This window comes from Eubalaena glacialis, chromosome 18, assembly GCF_028564815.1.
Source record: "Eubalaena glacialis isolate mEubGla1 chromosome 18, mEubGla1.1.hap2.+ XY, whole genome shotgun sequence".
Taxonomy (NCBI): Eukaryota; Metazoa; Chordata; class Mammalia; order Artiodactyla; family Balaenidae; genus Eubalaena; species Eubalaena glacialis.
In genome coordinates this window covers 981,874-1,000,176 of record NC_083733.1, presented here as the reverse complement: position 1 = coordinate 1,000,176, position 18,303 = coordinate 981,874, and the positions used below count along the sequence as shown (strand labels likewise).

The window sequence follows — 18,303 nt, the reverse complement described above, 5'->3', positions numbered from 1 at the left end:
CATTTTACAGGTGCAACTCACACACAGAGGTTCAGTAACCGCCGGGCACACAGCTGGGAAGCGCAGGGGTGGGGCTCCACCCAACGATGCAGCTCCACATGCGCCCAGCCTGAGCGCCTTGGCCTCCAGCAGCTCAGGAAACTGCCCGGCCTGGTCCCAACCTGCTCCTCTCCCAGACAAGCAGCGGGCTGCTGGGGGGAGCCACAGCCTTCGGGCTTGAGTTGGGCGGCTGTCCACGTTCTGGCCGCAGGCTGTGAGTGGGTCCCTTCGCTTGGCTCGGCCTCAGCATTTTCCCCGGGAAGTGGGGGGACCCTCACCCTGCCTCGCGACATGGGCGCGAGGATTCTGGGGCTTTCCTGCCAGCCTCCCTGCGTGCCTCCCCTTCCAGGCAGGCCACCAGGCTGAACTCCTGCACGTGGCCGGGCAGTTTCCTGAGCTGCTGGAGGCCAAGGCCAGCGTGGGCCAGGGCCCGCCTGCATGCTGTTGGCGTGCCCGCACCTCAGCCTCGCCGGGTGGGGGCCTCCTGCAGACCTTCTGCAGCGTGCTGTCCCTTCAACATCTGCCGGCCAGCAGCCTCACATGGGTCTGGGCCTTTCTCTGGGGCCTTCTGGCCAATTTGAGCCATAAGATGCGTCTAACAGCAGCTCCCCACAGAGCGCTGGGGCAGCTGGGCCTGACGTGGGGAGCCCCGTGCTGGCTCCCCCTGAGCACATCACCATGCCCGGGGGGCTCTCTGAGGAGCAGCCAGGAAGGAAAGCCATCCCCAAGGCCCGTCCTTCAGGCCAAGAGATATCTTGCTGGCAGCCCGCAGCCCCACGTGGTCCAGAGGGCCCGCCTGCTTGCGGGGAGGAACCCAGACTTGCTGGTCAGGACTTCAGATGGGCAGTGGCCACAGGGAAAGGACCACAGGGACCCTCAGGTCCCCCACGCCCTGGGCCTGAGGCAAGGGCTCATGATGACCCGAGTCAGAGCAGGGACCCCCCATCCCAGAGGCCACGTCTGCCACGGGAGGGCCGCACCTCGGGGTTTAAACCCCAGTGACCTCCTCTGTGTGTGGCTAGATGAAGCCACCCCCTCAGAGGTGACACAGGCCGTGGGTGGGCAGTTATAACAGAGGGACGGTCCTGCAGAAATGAGAAGCCGCCGGCTAGCGGGCGCTCACTGGTCAAGTCCAAGGTTCAGTGTCCATGTGCTACATCAGCCCTGAGGTGGAATCACTGTGCCGCTTCCGAGGGGCACAGGGAGGGCAGGAGCCAGCCCGGGGTCACAGAGCGGCAGCCTCACCCGCCGGCCCTCAGTCCCCTGATCCGGAGAACAGGCTGTGTCCACAGAGGGCAGAGGATCTGTTTCCAGCCCCGCCTCCCGCCTTGGACGGCACCAGGCGGGCAGATGGGCCGGCGCTGCTGCAGCCGTGGTGGCAGCTGCTCTGGGAGAGGCGAGCAGGGAGCCGGCTCCACACCTCCCTCCTGAGCGGAACCTTCTGGATGTTTTGACTCATTCCACCAAATGGTCGCACAGAACCTCAAGGAGATCTGGGGGTGGGGCCCTGCTGAGTCAAAACAGCCGAGGGGTTTTCTGCGGAGGAAGGAGCGTCCTCCTGCTCTGCCGGGGCTCTGAGGCCATCCCCCCACCTGACAGCAGGGAAAGCCGAGGCCACCACTGGCCCCAGGGTCTCCCCTCTGACCCTGGGAGGCTAGGCCAGGCCTGTCGTGAGCTCAGGGCACGTGCGGAATCGGGTGGCGCTTTATCCGGGGCTGCGCCCTCATCTCCCGTGCTCCCCTCAGGGTGGGCTTCCCGAGGCCGAGGGGGGGGGACCCTGATTGCGGCCAAGGCCGCGGGGCGCTCCCAGTCACGTGACACCCTCCCGCCCCGGTAGTGTGACTGTTTCCACGTGACTTTTTAAAAAAGAGAGCAGCTAAGGAGGCCCCGGCGCCTTGGAGGGAAAACCTGTGTGCGTAGGCCTCACCCTGACGGCCCCCCGCGGCCTGCAGGGCGGCCCCCGTGCAGACGGTGCTCTGTGCGGGTGTGTGGGGCTCGCCCGCTTGCCCTTCCTGTGACCCGGGGACGCCCCGCGGCAGTGCGGGCGCTCTGAGCTCACCGCGGTTCAGACCCGCAATCGTCCAGCACAGCAAGCTTCCGGGGAGTGAGCGGGACTGACCCGAGGGGCAACCCGGGCTCCGTTCCGGCCTATTCCGGCTCCACAACCTCCCCTCAGCTGCCAACGCCCTGAGGATGCCCGTGGGCCCTCCTGGTCTCTGAAATGCCCATCTTCCGACCCTCTCCCAGCAGCGCAGGGTTCAGGGCACAAGCGAGCTTCGCCCTCCTCCCTCTTGGCAGGCCTCGGGGCGGATGGAGAAGGAGGGCCTGCGGTCAGCTTGATCAGGAGGACGGGGTGAGTGCCAAAGCTGCCAGCCACGGGGTCACAGCCTGACCGGCGGGACCGGTTCCAGGTGTCACCCTGGGCTCCCGCACGGAGGCTTCGGCTGCGGGCAACGCAGCCCAGGAGGCCCGCAAGCCTGGGAAGGCGCAGCTCCACGCGGGGATCTCCCTCAGGGACAAACTGGCCGCTGCCGTGCGGTCATGAGGGTGGGGGGCAGGCAGACCCCAGGTGATGCCAGGGCTCCCGTCGGATCAGCCCTGCGAGTGCTTCAGTGCAAAGCCTGGCGCACAGGAAGCTCATGACTTTTTCATGCCTTAGTTTTGTTTTTTTTCTATTTTTCGCCGGGCCACGCAGCACGTGGGATCTTAGTTCCCTGACCAGGGATCGAATCCACGCGCCCCGCCGAGGAAGCACGGAGTCTTAGCCACTAGACTTCCCCGCCAGGGAAGTCCCCGTGCCTTAGTATGTATGCCACCACCTCCACCAGCCAAAGTCCTCAGTGCCCACCGGCGGTTCCCAGGCCGTCCTCCGCCCTTCTCTGCACTCCTCCCTCGTATCTCTCCAGCCACAAGGCCACCTCGCTGGTCCTCCAATGTGCCAGGCACACTCCTGCCCCAGGGCCTTCACACAGGCTGTTCCCTATGCCACAGGGGCTGTGCCCTGGTGGCCTCCTGGCTCCCTCCCTTCCAGGCTTCAGCTCAATGTCACCTCATCAGAGAAGCTGCACCTGGCAAGGACAGCAACTTCCCCCCAGCCATAGGCCCTCCCCGCGGGCCCTGGTGGAGAAAATGTTCCTCGTCCCCTTCGTTTATTGTCTGTCTCTCCCCAAACAGAGTAGCAGCCCCACAAGGGCAGCGGTCCGTCCGCTAGATTCTGGAACAGCGCCCGACGCACGGCAGTTCCTCAGGTGCTATTTGTCGAAGGAATGAGCAAGCACCACCGAACCAACTACGTCTAATCGACGGCTCGTCTCAGCTAAATGTCACCCAGCTCTGTGCCGGCGTTTCACAGCCGCTGGGCGTGGGCTGTGCCGGGTAGCAGTGACCCCCACCCTGGGGTCAGCCTCCCGGGCTTCATCCAGGAAGGAAACAACGGCTGGAAAGTGGGGTCACGCTGGAGGGGGAGCCCTGTGAGCAGATGTGAGCGGAGGCGGGGGTCGGGAAACCACCGCCTGGAGTCAGAACGCAAACCCCCAGCCCCCCCGAAGCTGGGGTCACGGTGGCTTTGGCCAGGCCCACCCACCCCCAGCATGCAGGGAGCTCAGAGGAGTGAGGAACTCAAGCTCTGCTGCGGCTCGAGAGCTACACTGTCTTCCAGTTTGGAGAGAAATGAAAAATAATCATCTCATGCACCCTGGCCAAGCCCTGGGTATTCGGATTCTGCCCTGTGTCCAGACAGGCTAGGGGAGGGGCCGGCGCCTCTGGGAGGGGAGGGTCCATCTGTCCTTCTCCAGGGACCGCCCCACGTGGGGTGGGAGCCGGGGTGCCCAGGGGGACAAGCTGTGTCAGCTGATGGCGGACAGGCATACCACGAGGTGCCAGCCTGCTCCTGGCTTTGCAGTGGCCCTGGAGGCCTGGGCTCCCTGGCAGCTGGGAAGGAAAATGCCTAATCTCTCAGTGGTCCCCAGGACGGGGCCGTCTTGGCTGGGGAGACTGAAGCAGAGGTGACCTGGAGTGATCTCCACCGCCCTCCCCTCCTCCGCCCCAGGCCCAGGTTCTGCAGGGTCCCAACCCCCAGGGGCCTGTCTTGAACCCCCACCCTGAAACCTTCCGTAATTCTTCCTGCAGGAGGGGGGCTCCTGGCCACGACACACAGGCTCCTTACACACGAGGAGTCCCCCGTCCTGGGTGGCCAGAGGGAGGATCTGAGGACATCACGAGGTGGAGACTCAGTGTCCCCGCCGGGCCCTGTCCAAACTCCCGACCCAGGAATCCGAGAGCCGGCACCTGGTGGTTCTATGCCACGGAATGACGGGTGTTCTGGCCACGGCAGGCGGAGCTGGATAACTTCTCTGCGAGCTCGCCTGTCCCAGCGAGTTGTTTCTGGGGCGTGCCCTCTCCTGCCTCTCAGCTGCCCCCGGAGTGAGCCCTCGAGACGCCGCCGTTTGGGAGCCAGCGGGGTCAGGTTGAGGTGGACGGCATGACCCTGGCCGCCTCCCCCCGCGGCCCCCACGCAGGCAGGACTCACGGCCCGACTCCAGGGCTGGAGAGCAGATGAGATAACTGTTTGTGGAACCAAATACAGCGACAGCTTGCAGGCAGGCGGGCCCTGCTGTTCAAACAGCCCTCTCCCAGCACCCGGCGAGGGCATCCCCGCAGCCGCGACCCTGGCATCGCCGCCCGTGAGATGGAGGCGCTCACAGGTGACACACGTTCCTGATCCCCTGGGCTTCCTGTGTGTCAGGCTCCCGCCTGGGCTCTGGGGCAGCGGGGAACAGACAGACGGAAGTCCTGCCCTCACAGAGCTGACCTTCCAGGAGGCAGATGTAGTGCCGTGCAAAGAAGAGGCCCAGCGGGGAGGGGGAGGGGGAGGGGGAGGGGGAGGGGGAGGGGCGGCCGTGGGCACTCACGCAGAGAGGACTGCCGGGTGGGACGGAGGGGGGCACTGGGAGCCGCGTGTGAGGGTGGGGGGAGCACGCAGGCAGAGGGACCCGCCAGTCCCTGGTGTGCCAGGGAAACAGCAAGGCAGGCGGGTCAGAGGAACGTTTTGCGGGGCAGGGCTATGTGGCCTTGAAGCCACCGCAGCAATCTGGGCAATCTGGCTCTGTCCCCGGAGGAGCCACATCTGACTAGCTTTCCGGGGGCCTCTCCGGCTGCCACGTGGAGGCCCCAAACTGCCTGCCCTGTGAGTTGGGGGAGGGCAAGGGTAAAGCCGGAGACCAGGTGCAGAATCTTGCTCATGCCACGGACGCGGGACGCAGGTGCCAAGGAGACGCGGTAACTGTTTGCGGAACCAAATACAAGGACAGCTTGCGGGCAGACGAGCCCTGCCGGCCCAACCACCCTCCAGGCTCCTGGCAGGGCATCCCCGACAGCCAGTAACCACCACCCCGCCCCACCCCGGGCCAGGGTGTGTCACCTGTGAAAGGAGTGGGCCGACCCGGTTAGGTGACTCTGGGAAGCCGGGCGACCAGGGCGGGAGGCTCTTCTTGTGAATTCGTCCCTCGAAACCTGGGGGACAGTGAGTTAAACCGAGTGACCACTCGGCACAGCAGTTCCTGCCCCAGGAGTGAGCCCAAGAGAGCTGAAAACACACACCCACCCAAAAATGTGCACACGAAGGTTCACAGCGGATTAGTCACACTCGCCGAAGGTGGAGGCAGCCCAGCTGTCCATCAACTGATGATGGACACACACAAAACGTGCAGATCTGCGCAGTCCAATCTCAGCTGTTAAAAAGGAGTGAAGCACTGACACGTGTGACAACACGGACGAACCTCGCTGAGGGGCAGGAGCCAGTCGTGTATCTGAAACGCCCAGAACGGGCAGGTCCACGGCGATGGAAAGCCGAGCGGTGGTTGCCAGGGGCTGGGGCGGGGGTGGGGGTGGGGGTGGGGGGGTGGGAGTGAATACTGGTGGGTGGGGTGGGAGTGAATACTGGTGGGTATGGGTCTCCTCTTTTTGGGGTGATGAGAATGTTTGGGAATTTCATGGTGGTGATGGTTGTACAACATTGTGAATGTGTTAAATGCCACCGAACCGCACACTTAAACGTGGTGACGGTGGTAAATGTTATGTTCTGTGTACTTTACAATAAAAAAGAAAACCAGTGGGGAGACGGAGGCAGGCAGGCAGGACGCGACCTTGTCCTCCCCCCGTGGCCCGTCTGTGTTGCTAACAGCCCAGGACTGGGGAGTCCACGTGTGATGGGGACACGCTGCCCTCCCCGCTTGGCGGCCAGGGCCGGCCCGCAGCAGCGCAAACCGGGAGGGTCATGGCCCTCTTCCCAGGCGCAAGGCTCTTGGTGACCTGGGGGTCCCAGCCCTACAAGTGGGCAGGAGGGTGGCTACCTTGCTGACCCCAACCCAGGCTCCCCTGGGGCTGGTGGTCCCAGGAAGGAAGATGGTGAGGCCGGGCCCCACTGGCTAGTGACCCGCTACCTTCCAACACACGCCCCGCATCTGGAGGCATGCCCTTCGGGAGTCAGCAGGGACCCTGAGGACAGTCTGCCTAAATAACCTCATGAACCAGGAGGCCTAACTGTACTAAAGGCCCCTGTGACGTGAGGATTACCAGCCAGAAAGGGGTTCAGGTGGCAACTGAAGGAACCTCAGCCGCTTTTAGAATCAGATAAAAGCCTTCGGAACGTGGGGCGTTGGCACAGGTCAAGCCCAGGACTGCGTGACCACCCTGACCTGTCCTCCCCTCCACCCCGAAGCCCCCAGGGCCGTACAAGCCCCAACACCTCCACCGACCCGCCCGGTCCAGGAACTGTGCTCGTTTCTAACCAGGGATTTAACGATCACGATTGCAGAGATTCTGAAAAGGTTTCACACGAACGGAGAGGAAACCGAGGCTCCAAGAAACCACATAACATGTTGCAGCCAAGGGCGAGCCTGTGGGCCGAGATTCCAACTGGGTGCCTGACACCCTGAACGAGGCTCTCCCACAACAAAGCCAGGCACATGTGAAGTGACAGGCGTCCTGGGACAGTCCATGTAGATGGTAGTGACAAGCATCCTGGGACAGTCCTTGTCTAGGTGTAGTGACAGGCATTCTGGGGTGGTCCATGTAGATGGTGGTGACAGGCGTCCTGTGACAGTCCTTGAAAATGGTGGTGACAGGAGTCCTGGGACAGTCCTTGTCTATGTGTAGTGACAGGAGTCCTGGGACAGTCCATGCAGATGGTGGTGACAGGCATCCTGGGACAATCCTTGTCTATGTGTAGTGACAGGCATCCTGGGACAGTCCTTGTCTATGTGTAGTGACAGGCATCCTGGGACAGTCCATGCAGATGATGGTGACAGGCATCCTGGGACAGTCCATGCAGATGGTGGTGACAGGCATCCTGGGACAGTCCATGCAGATGGTGGTGACAGGCATCCTGGGACAGTCCTTGTCTATGTGTAGTGACAGGTGTCCTGGGACAATCCATGCAGATGGTGGTGACAGGCATCCTGGGACAGTCCATGCAGATGGTGGTGACAGGCGTCCATGCAGATGGTGGTGACAGGCATCCTGGGACAGTCCTTGTCTATGTGTGGTGACAGGCATCCTGGGACAGTCCATGCAGATGGTGGTGACAGGTGTTCTGGGACAGTCCATGCAGATGGTGGTGACAGGGGTCCTGGGACAGTCCATGCAGATGGTGGTGACAGGCGTCCATGCAGATGGTGGTGATAGGTGTCCTGGGACAGTCCATGCAGATGGTGGTGACAGGCGTCCTGGGACAGTCTAGGCTGGCTGCACAGCTCCCCTATGAGTGCCCCCGGGGCTGCTGCCCTCGGGACAGTCGAGGGAGGTCACACATCCTTCTTCTGCCTGGTTTTCACAGCCTTGCACACACACTTACGTGCCCCGTGTGCACCCCCCACGTGCACACTCACACACAGGGCTCCCGAGGCAGGGTGAGGTCCACCATGGGCCCCGGAGGGAGCTGCTCCCTCTCCACCAGGGACCTCCTTGCAGCCCGGCCCCCCCCTCGCCAAGTAGACGGAAGGGCAGTGAGCTGGGAAGCACACCTTTTCAGGCATAAGTGCCCTGGCTTCAGACCGTTCTACCCACATGCTGACTGTGGGACAGAAGGGGCCTCTCCAGCCCGTGCTGGGGGCTTGGGCTCGATGCGCAGAGGGGGGCACAGTTCTCCTGGATGAGCTCCACCCTCTTCGGCGTCCGTGTCTGGATACTGCGTCCTCCAGGCCCTGTGTCTGCCCACATCTGTCCCCCAGGACCATCTTCTCAAAATGCAAACCTGACCAGCACCCCACCCCACCCCACCCCACCCCACCCAGCCCAGCTCAGGGGGCTTTCCTGGGCCTCTGAGACTCCAGGGACAAAGACCAGAGTCCCCTCTGGGTCCATCATGCCCCACAGTCCTCCCGCCTGGCCCCGGCCCCCTGGCCTCCGTGTGGTCTGTCACCTCCGCAGGGTCGTCCCCGACACATGCCTCACAATGCCACACACCTGCACCCCCAGCACCATCACAGCAGCCCTCAGTGCTGGGGCCACTTGAGAATTCCCTGTGCCCGCACCCTGCTCTGTCCAATGTGGCGGCCACCAGCCAGCCAACGTGGTTGCTCAGAACTCAGACTCAGAGTAGGGTAAAACACACGTGGTATTTCAAAGTCTTTTTTCTTTTTTTTAAATTTTATTTATCTTTGGCTGTGTCAGGTCTTCGTTGCTGCGCGCGGGCTTTCTCTACTTGTGGCGAGCGGGGGCTACTCTTCGTTGCGGTGCGTGGGCTTCTCATTGTGGTGGCCTCTCTTGTTGCGGAGCACAGGCTCTAGGCGCGCAGGCTTCAGTAGTCGTGGCACATGGGCTTCAGTAGTCGTGGTTCGCGGGCTCTAGAGCGCAGGCTCAGTAGTTGTGGCGCACAGGCTTAGTTGTTCCATGGCATGTCGGATCTTCCCGGACCAGGGATAGAACCCGTGTCCCCTGCATTGGCAGGTGGATTTTTATCCACTGCGCCACCAGGGAAATCCCTCAAAGTCTTTTTTAAGAAAGATCTCAATAATTGAAAAAAAACAATTGCCTGTTGAAATGACAATATTTTGGATATATTGGGTTAAATAACATACATCAGTAAAATTGTGTGGGTTTCCTTTCCCTTTTTCCCTTTTCTCATTGCGGCCACAATTGTAACTGACACAGTCTGCTCTGCTTGTGGGTGCTGGGCGCAGGCTGGGCTCACCAGGCCGTGGGGGCCGACGCGTCCTGGAAGAAGCCGTCATTCAGAGCATCTCCTGTGGGACACGGCCTCGGGGGTCCCAGAGGGCACATGGCATGTCCCACCCTCTAACAGCTACTCGGATCACAAACCGAGCAAACTCCAAACTTCCGTGAGGTCTCCGAATAGTCCAAAGAGACACCGGCATGTAGAGAGGCCGTCTCAGGGCTCAGGGACTCTCCGTCCACACACGATCGGACCCCGGGGAGTCATCTGGGCAAAGAGCACGTGAGTGGACAAGATCAACGGTTGGCGGGCCACGTGGAGAGGGTCTCAGCCAGACCCCCGACCCTGAGCCTTCACAAGCGGGGATCTTCCCCAGGTAAAAGCAACGCCTGTAGTGCTGTCCAGTCCGTACTCCAAGGCGCGTGGCAGATGGGGTCACAGCAAGGGGGTGTCGTCCTGTCCCCTGCCTGTAGACAGGCACCTGGTGGGGCGAGCAAGGCTGCTCGTCGAGGGAGTGGATAAGACCGCGTGCCCTGTACTCTCCTGCCCAGATGTTCTCTACGACAGCAGAAGGACCTCCCTGCCAGGAGCATGGCCACCCCTGCCGTCCACGTCCGCGCTGCCAGCACAGCCTGGTGTGCAAGTGTCAGCACACAAACACCTGCCCTTCCCTCCGCCCTGTGTATAGCCAGCTCAGACACGGAATGCTGCCGTCTGTGCTCTGCCCGGGGCAGGGGTGGCCGGTGCCCCATTCTGACTTCTCAGGGGCAGGGAGGTCGGAGGAAAGGGCCCCTGCGTTTACTGCGCTCACGAGTCCAGGCTGGGCTGGGTGGGCTCGGGAAGCCCAAGGCCCAGGGAGAAGTTGCACCAGCTGTTCGGGGAACCAGGTGTGGCAGAAACACAGAGGCTCTGGACTCAGAGGACCTGGGCTCCTGAGTTGGAATCCCACCTCTGCCACCGAGGTGGGATGTGATGACGCTACTGGATGTGATGACGCCAGCCCCAGTTTCCCTCTGTGAGCTGGGAGGGGAGCGGAGCATGCGGGTGCAGGGCACACAGCCCCGGTCCCTGGCTCTGAGCTAGCTGCGTCCCCAGCATGGGGAGGAGGGTCAGCAGGCGTGGGGGCCTGGGCTGCGCTGGAGGACACAGCCTGTCTCTCTGGATCACCCCGGCAGGAGGACACAGGCGCAGGCTGGGAATCAGAGAAACAGGGCGTTGACTGCAGAGCTGTGACGGCACTGGCACTGAGTGTCCCCCAGAGAGGGGCTGTGACAGCCACGTCTAGAGCCACTATCAGCCAGATACACCCGACCTTTCACCCCTCATTACAACCCAAAGAGAGAGGAGCCAGTGCGACTGTATTTTGCATTGAAATAGACTCAGAGAGGGTGAGTGATGTGCTGAAGGTCACACAGCCACCAGAAGGGGAATCAGTATTCAAATCTCAGCAGTGGGGCTCAGAGAGGCCAGGGTGGTGCCTCTCCCCCTCCACACAGCCTGGGTGAACAAGACAGAGGCTCCCCAAGCTGGGGGGGGGGCTATGGCCTCCTCTGGTCCTAAAGACCCCCACCTCTCCAGCCTCTCAACACGTCCCCCGCCTGCCTGTAAGAGGGGCCACAGCAGCCGGAGGGCTTTCCTTTCCTGCCGTGGCTTCACCCTGGCTTTCTCGGGTGCTCCCGGGTCGGGACCACAGGGTGAGTACTTCCTTGTGGGTCCCACACGTGGCCCAGGGCTGTCAGGTACACAAGGAGCCCTCCAGACCTGCCCCAGCAGCTGCGGCTCCTGCCCTGCCCCCGCTGTGGACTTTTCTCTGCCCAAGTAAACAGAAGGCGCCCAGTGCCGGACATCCTCCCAAACCTCCTCCTGCCACATCCACCACGCTCTGGCCTCAGGGGCAGTGGGAGGTCCAAGCACCCAGGCTCCGAGAGGCTGGAAGCGGGTGTGGACGGTGAGCAGGACGGACACCGGAAGCCGAGAGCGTGTGGGTGATCCACCGAGCGGGGCTGCGGGCGCCCTGGCCCCAAGAGAAGGTTTCCTCATTGCAGCCAAAAGCATCTTTGCTTTCCTTCCCACCGACATTTGGCTGCCGGTGCAGTCCCCGGATTACAAAGAGCAGAAGTCCTGACTTCTGTTTTGTTGCTGCAGGAAACTGCTGCACACGGTGCGTTCGTCGGAGGCTCCACTCAGCCATGCACCAAGTGCCCCAGGTACGCCGTGAACTCAGACGCGGGAACCGGGAACCCACTATTCCTCACTTTCCTTATCCTGAGTTTCCATCCCTAGCGCCAGGCCTCTGCCTGGCTCTTTCCACGGAGGTTACAAGGGTGACATCCTGCCCAGGAGTCTGTTTACAGATGCCAAGCCCTTGCTGGCATTTGTGTGCTTGGCTTAGAGGCCCTGCCCTCCGCACTGCCTCATCTGGGCCCCCACGGAGCAGGGTTCCGGCCTCAGAACCGTGGCAGCAGAAGCACGCCTGCTCCTTTTTTGCCCAGAAGTCTGGGGGCATGATGCCCAGAAAGGACTTGGAGGTGTGTCCAACAGTCTTGGAGCCTGACCCTCAGAATACACAGCGTGGTGCCCGCCCAGCCTGGCCTGGACCCGGAGACCCACGCCTCTAGGAGCTGTGACCTCGTGCAAAAAAGGAGCCTCCACCAACCAACCCCTCTGAGCTCCCCGCTCCCCGTGAGCCTGGGCCCTCAAAGGCCACACCCCAGACAGACACCCACCAATCGCGAGCTACCAGCCTCCTCTTGCCCCTCCCTTGGACGCAGAGGCTCCAGGTGGGGGGACATGGGCATCTGTCGGGGGCTCTAAGGAAGCATGCCTGCAGGCCCCACATTGGCCCTCCGGAGTCGGAACTTGGCGGAAAGCTCAAGGTGCCTGTCCACCCTCTGGTGGACCTCTCCCGGCCTCAGTGTCCCCATCTGGAGAATGGGACAGCAAGGGTGCCCACCTTCAGGGTTGTCCTGAGGTCAAATGAGAGGAAACAGCCTGCCATCAGGGTGTGAGCTGCTGTTGGTGCTGCGTTATGAACACTCTACCCCCTGCCTGGATGACTACTTGTCCAGCAATGCAGCGATGGGTGACAAGCACCTTCCAGAGCCAGTCTGGTCCAGTAAATGCACCAGTGGCCACATTCCCGCATTTACAAATTACAGAGTTCAGGCCCCCCCCACCCGGGTCTGGGAGGTGACACCAGCTGCCCAACAGCAATGCCAGTGTTCTAACAGACAATGTCCAGTGGCTTCTAGAGGGCCTTGAGTGACAATGACCACGCCCCCCCACCTCCTACCCCTCCCCTGCCCAGGGTGGTGGCACAGGGGAGGGGGCTGGCCTTGGGCCTCTGTGATCCAGACAGGGCAGAGGTGCTCACCGTCCCCGGCCCTGATCCCAGGTGGCCCCCAGCCCCAGGTGGTGCCCTGGGTGTCAGTTACCACTGTGCCCCACGAGCCTGAGACTGTGTCCAGGTGAGAGTTCCGACATCTGGGGCGTTAACCCCTCCTTAGCACCCAGCAGTCACCACCAGCCCCCCCCCCCCAGGTGTGGGAGGAACCCTGACAGGCGGGCCGGGGACGAGGGCCACAGACACAGGGAGGCCAAGGCAGCTGCTGTCTGGGTGGGGGTGGGGCACCCGGGCTCCCCTCATGGAATCGACAGCCCACACCTCCCCGGGCGTCTGTGAAACGGGCAAAGTCCCACCGCCCCGCAGGCTGTCCTGCAGACTCAGGCAGTGAGTGTGAACGCTGAGCCTGGCCGGGCAACGCATGCCTGGTCCCCAGGCTGACTCGTGCTGGCGGCGGGACAGACCACACGCGGTGAGAGCTGGGCCACGGGCAGGACAGAGCTGCCCCACGGAAACGCCAGTTCCCGCCCCCAGAGCACCACTCATTAAGCACCTACTGTGCGCTAGCTCTTCACCTCGCCCACGTTCTGGATTCTGAGCACACATGTGTGCACACACATGCACACACTGACTGGCAAGGGAATTCAGAAGAACTGAATTCAACCACCACCCTGCAGGTCCTGGAGGAGGCAGACAAGTGGCTGGAAGGGGGAGGGCGCCGAGAGCGCCAGGGCACTTCCAGGTGGCAGGGAGATGCCTCCCCCGACACCACCCTCCCCTGCTGCCCGGCGACCAGCGCGCAAAGCCGCCCCCCTACAGCAGCCTCGTGGGCTTGGATCTTGTGGATTAGTGACCCAGCCTGCCGGCGTCTCCAGATCCTTACGTACGAAGGAAAATTAATTTCTTCCAGTTATGCAGAAATGAAAATATGTGGACCCAAATCAGAGAGATTTCCTGGAGGTGGTAACTCATTATGCGGATCACCTGGTGACAGAGGAAGGGCTGGTGGGTGGCCCGGAGCAGCCCCAGAGGGTCCTGGAGGAAGATGTCCGCCCCACATCCTCCAGCTCGCCAGCCCGGGGACCCTGGGTGGGCTTGCAAGCAACCGGGTACCACGTCCCTTCCCCCCCATCACACACAGATCAAGGCAACTCCAAAGAGCGCCGGATTCCGACAGAAAATTGGTCCTAATGTGATATCCCCTCCCACCCAGAGTCCGCCTAGCTCTCAGGAGCCCCAGGCGCCACATCTGTTCCTGTGCTCAGCGCCCCTACCCTCCTCTTCCCTCGCATCGTATGAGGGTGGCCTGGCAACAGAGCCCCACGCAGCCGGGCTCTTTAGGGACCAGGCTGTCAGCCGCACAGAACAGAGAACAGAACCCCCTGCCTCCCTGGGACCCCCCCCACGCAGAGGACAGAAGGTGGGAGGTGGGGTGACACAGCGAGACCCCAGTGCCCATCACAGTGCCAGCCCTCTATGAGCGTGCCCTGCCCCTGACCCGGAAAAGATGCCGGGGGCTGCCTGGCGTCCAGGGCAGGCAAGAGCTAACCCCCCCAGGGGCCCAACCTCAAGAAGTTTCTCAAACCTTGCGGCAACTTGGGAGAGTGATGAGGGACACAGAATAGCTGCCCTCCCTCTGTCCCCGGCCAGCCCCTGTCCTCTGAGGGCGGCCGCCCTGGGAACCTCCTGTTTCTGGGTCCAGGGGAGGAAACACACGCCCAGTTAGACATAATGATTTGGTGTTCTGGCCGCCAGTCCAAGTCAGAGCCTGATGGTTGCTCAGATCACCCCCCACAGGAGCACAAGATCTCTATTCTCAAAGGAAATACGTTTCTCCCTGGTCTCTGGAACAGGCCAGAGATCGGCCAGCCTCAGCCCAAACGGTGGGGAATACAGTTATTTTGGGGATTCTGGAGGCGGGAGTGGCAGGGGTCTCCACTCCTACAGGGGTCTGGGCGCACACGCAGCTCCCAGGGGCCGGAAGGAGGAACAGCCTGGGGCTGCGTGCTCAGCGCCCGCTGGCTCAGAGCGCGGCTTGCCACCAGCCCCGCCGCCTCCTGCTCCACGTAAGCCCGTCTAGGGCTGAACTTCCAGCCATCTGTCCCTCCACGTCGGCTCACACCTCCCTCCCCGCCGTTCCCACAGCCTGGCTCCCAGCCTGCCCAACATGCAGATGGACGGTTCCCAAAGCGTGTGAGCAGAATCGCTGCCACGGGGCTGCGCCCGAGGCCCCGGAGCTGTCAGGATCCAGCGGCTGTTGTTTAAGACCTTCTCCCCACCCACGGGGAGTGGGGCAGGACCCACCCCCCCAGAACTTCACCCCTAAAAATGTTTAACGGCTCCTGCGCTGGGAGGCATGTCCAGGAACCAAAACAAGAGGGGGAGGGGCTAGAGGGAGCTCTGGCCCTCCTCCCCAGCCTGGCCACAGGCACCTCCATCTGTCCTAGGGTCACCCTCTCTGCCCCCCAAACAGTCCCCTGTCACATGGCCCGAGGCCTCTTTGTCAGGAAGCGCGGGCACCGCAGGGGAACCCGCAAGACTCCCCACCTTCCACACGCAGGTCCCACCTTAAGTCTGACCACACCCCCAGCAGGTCAAGCTCCCGCTCACCTTGGGGGTGGTCAGTGGGCGGGCGCTGAGTGGGCTGGCCCCACCCCGCTGTGGGCTCCAACTTTGCAAAGTGGGGAGGGGGTGCCTCGGGAGGCCCACGCACTCTGCATGGCTGCAGGGAGACCCTCGGACAGCAGCCGCGGGCGGAATCGGGTGACAGCGCGGCAGCGCGCGGACAGACGGGACACTTACGGTCCGGGGGTCCGGCGGACGGGAAGCGATTGCACTCTCGCGACCCGGCTCCTGAAGTGGCTTTTCCTTCGAGCTCGGTCCCTGCCTCCGTAACTTGGGGGCAATCCGCGCGCTGTCTTCTCGCGCCGGCCGCGCTCAGGCGCGAGACGGGGCCGGGGCGCGCGGGGCGGCTGCCCGGGCCATGCCCAGTCGGGCTCCGGGCCGCTCACTCCGCCCGCCGGCCGCCCGCGCGGGAACAAAGCGCGCACGCCGCCCCGGGCGGTCTCCGGCCTCCGCGGCCCGCGCCCGGTCCAGCCGCCGCGCCTTTGGCTCACGGGCGCCGGTTCCGGCTGCCGCGCGCTCGCCCGAGCGTCTCACGGGGCCCCGCGGCACCCGCCCCGCGCGCCCCGCCTCCGCCTCCTGCCCCTCGTCGCCGCCGCCGCCGCTGCGCCACCTGCCTCCCGCTCGGCGCCCATCGCGCTCAGCTCCGCCCCGGGGCGCCGGGCTCCGTGCGGGGCCGGCGCGGGAGAGTGGCTCCGCCCGCCGCCGCCCAACGCCGAGGGCCGCCCCCGCCGTCCGAGCCACTCGGGCGGCCGCGGACCCCGGGGCGCGTCCTGAGAAGTCGGCCGAGGGCGCGGGCCAGCCTTGGGGGCCGGAGGCTCTAGGGCGCAGCCGGCGGCCGGGAGCGCGGGTGCGCGTGTGGGGGCTGCGCGGGCGGGTGTGAGCGGGGCGAGTGCGGGTGCGCGGGGTGCCGGGGTGGGAGAGCGGCTGCTGTGGAGAGCGACGCGCGCCGCTCTGTAGGGAGGGATGCCCGTGAGGGCAGCGCAGGGTGCCGCGAAGCGCGGAGCGCGGAGAGTGCGGGAGCGCGGGATGTCGTGGTAGGGGGGGTCGCGGGTGCCGCGGGGGTGGCAGTGTGGGTGCCGTGGGCCGGGGGCGCGGGCTGCCGTGGGGAGAGCCGTGAGGGTGCCGTGCAGGGAGCTCGAGTGGCGCGCTCGGCGGGCCCCTCGCCCGCGCCCACCCCCGCCGCCGCCGCCTCCGCCTCCGCAGGCCGCGCCCTGGGCGGGCGGGTGGGGGCCTGGAGCTGAGCGCGCCGCCGCGCACACCCACCTCGGAGCAGTCGGCGGGCGCCCGCCTCGCAGTTTTACAGCCGCGGCGTCTGGCGTCCCGGCGGGAGGCGAGCGGCAGGCGTCCCTCCTCCGGCCGCCGCGCCCCCCCGCCCGCCGCCTGCCGCCTGCCGCCTGCCGCCTGCCGCCTGCCGCGTGGGCCGGGCCGGCCCGGGGCCGCCTCCACGCTCGGCCGGCAGGGGGCGCCCTCCTGCCGCGCCCCGCACCGCGCGCCCTGGTGGCCTCTGCCCCACGCTGACCGAGTTACGGAGCGGAGTGCGGGGTCGCAGGATCCCGGCTCACAGCTTCGGGCCTGGGGCGTTTGCGTGTGCTCGGCATTTATCTGCGTCCCATTCGTTTAATGTCACCCTGCAGGAACGCCCAAGCCGCTGCCCTGGCCTCTGTGTGCCCCGCTTCTCCCTGCCTGCAGCCCTCGCCCTACCTCCCTACCCGCACCCACTTTGCCTCTTTCCCTAAAGTGCTTTGCGGCATATCTGGTGCATTTGCCCGGTTAGTACATTTTAGCAAAATCGGTGCCTTTTCCCTTCCTTCTTTCTCCAACAGACACAAACTGTTTCTTAGAGACAAGCTGGGGTCCCAAGGTCACGGTCTTAGGAGACAGAGGGGCCAGAACTTCAGAACAGTACAGCCCTGATTTGCATCTCATTTGGCATAAATCTGCATGCGAAGGTCCAAGGTCCCCAATTCCCAAGTACAAAAATACAGCAATGTGCCAAAAAATATCTTTCTTCTTGACTGAGCCCTGCCCACTGGGGCGAGCTAGGCAGAGGAAGCTGGTGGGAACACAATGCAAGGCTCTGGGGGGGGGGCACCCCTGCCCCATCCTGGTGGCCACCCCCAGGGGCACTGCTCCGGGGTCTGTCAGCTGGGTCACCAACTAGCCGTGTGGCCCCCACCAGTCCCTTGACCTCCTGGGCCTCTGTCCTTGTGGAAATGAAGGGTGTGGTGAAAGATTACTTGGAACACAAATGTCTGGCATCTCCCATCCCCTGGCTTTCAGAATGTGATCAGGTGTGGACCCCTCCTGTCCTGGGGGAAGAGCAAAGGGTCCTGAACCCGTGTCACAGAAGAACGTGGAACTAAAAGCAAGTGTTCCAGACTTCATACATCAGTGTTTATTCATACCGGCTCCCTTACTTCATCGACTCTGAGGCACCACAGATTTTAAGATGCACCATCATTCTAAGTGCCACTAAGAAAAGAGAACACTCTCCCCGTTATAATCCTCAGATGCCTCTAGATTTCAGATATGTTAACATGCCACCAGCGGGCTAGGTGGAGCATTGAGCATCAAACAGACAGCCTGAAGCCAGCCTCAGGGGCTTTCGGCCAGGCAGGGAGGTGGACTGACAGACAAGCACCAGATTCTCACAGAGCATTAGCAGAAGCTGGGTCCAGCCTGGGGTCCGCTGCACCTTGACCGCCACAAACAGCACATCGTTGTCAGTTCTTTGTGTTAAATTAGCAATTGCAGGAACTTCCCTGGTGGTCCAGTGGGTAAGACTCCATGCTCCCAATGCAGGGGACCAGGGTTTGATCCCTGGTCGGGGAACTGGATCCCGCACGCATGCTGCAACTAAGACTCCGCATGCCACAACTAAGACCCAGCGCAGTGAAATAAATAAATAAATAGATAAATATTTAAAAATTTTTCAGTTGCATTGTCACTGATTTAAGCAAGGTGCTGAACACCACTGGAGACATGACAGATCCCAAAACACCAAGAATAAAACTGCAATCATTAGAGACCACGCTCAGGCCCCGAGCCAGCCCAAAGGCTCCCGTGTCCCCACCTGGGAGGACTGAGGCCTGTGCTGAATGGGTCAGACGGACGGCCAGGCCAG

General features: G+C 63.2%; 1 protein-coding gene across 2 annotated transcripts in view; it reads right to left on the bottom strand.

Annotated features, from left to right (window-relative positions):
* CBFA2T3 (CBFA2/RUNX1 partner transcriptional co-repressor 3) overlaps positions 1 to 15,444 on the bottom strand; it is a 54,128-nt gene extending 38,684 nt beyond the window's left edge. For both annotated transcript variants that reach the window (XM_061174467.1, XM_061174468.1), the window contains exon 1: positions 15,357 to 15,444. The gene's annotated coding sequence lies outside the window, so the exon portion shown is untranslated. The remainder of the gene's footprint in view (positions 1 to 15,356) is intronic.
* Positions 15,445 to 18,303: the final 2,859 nt, after the last annotated feature.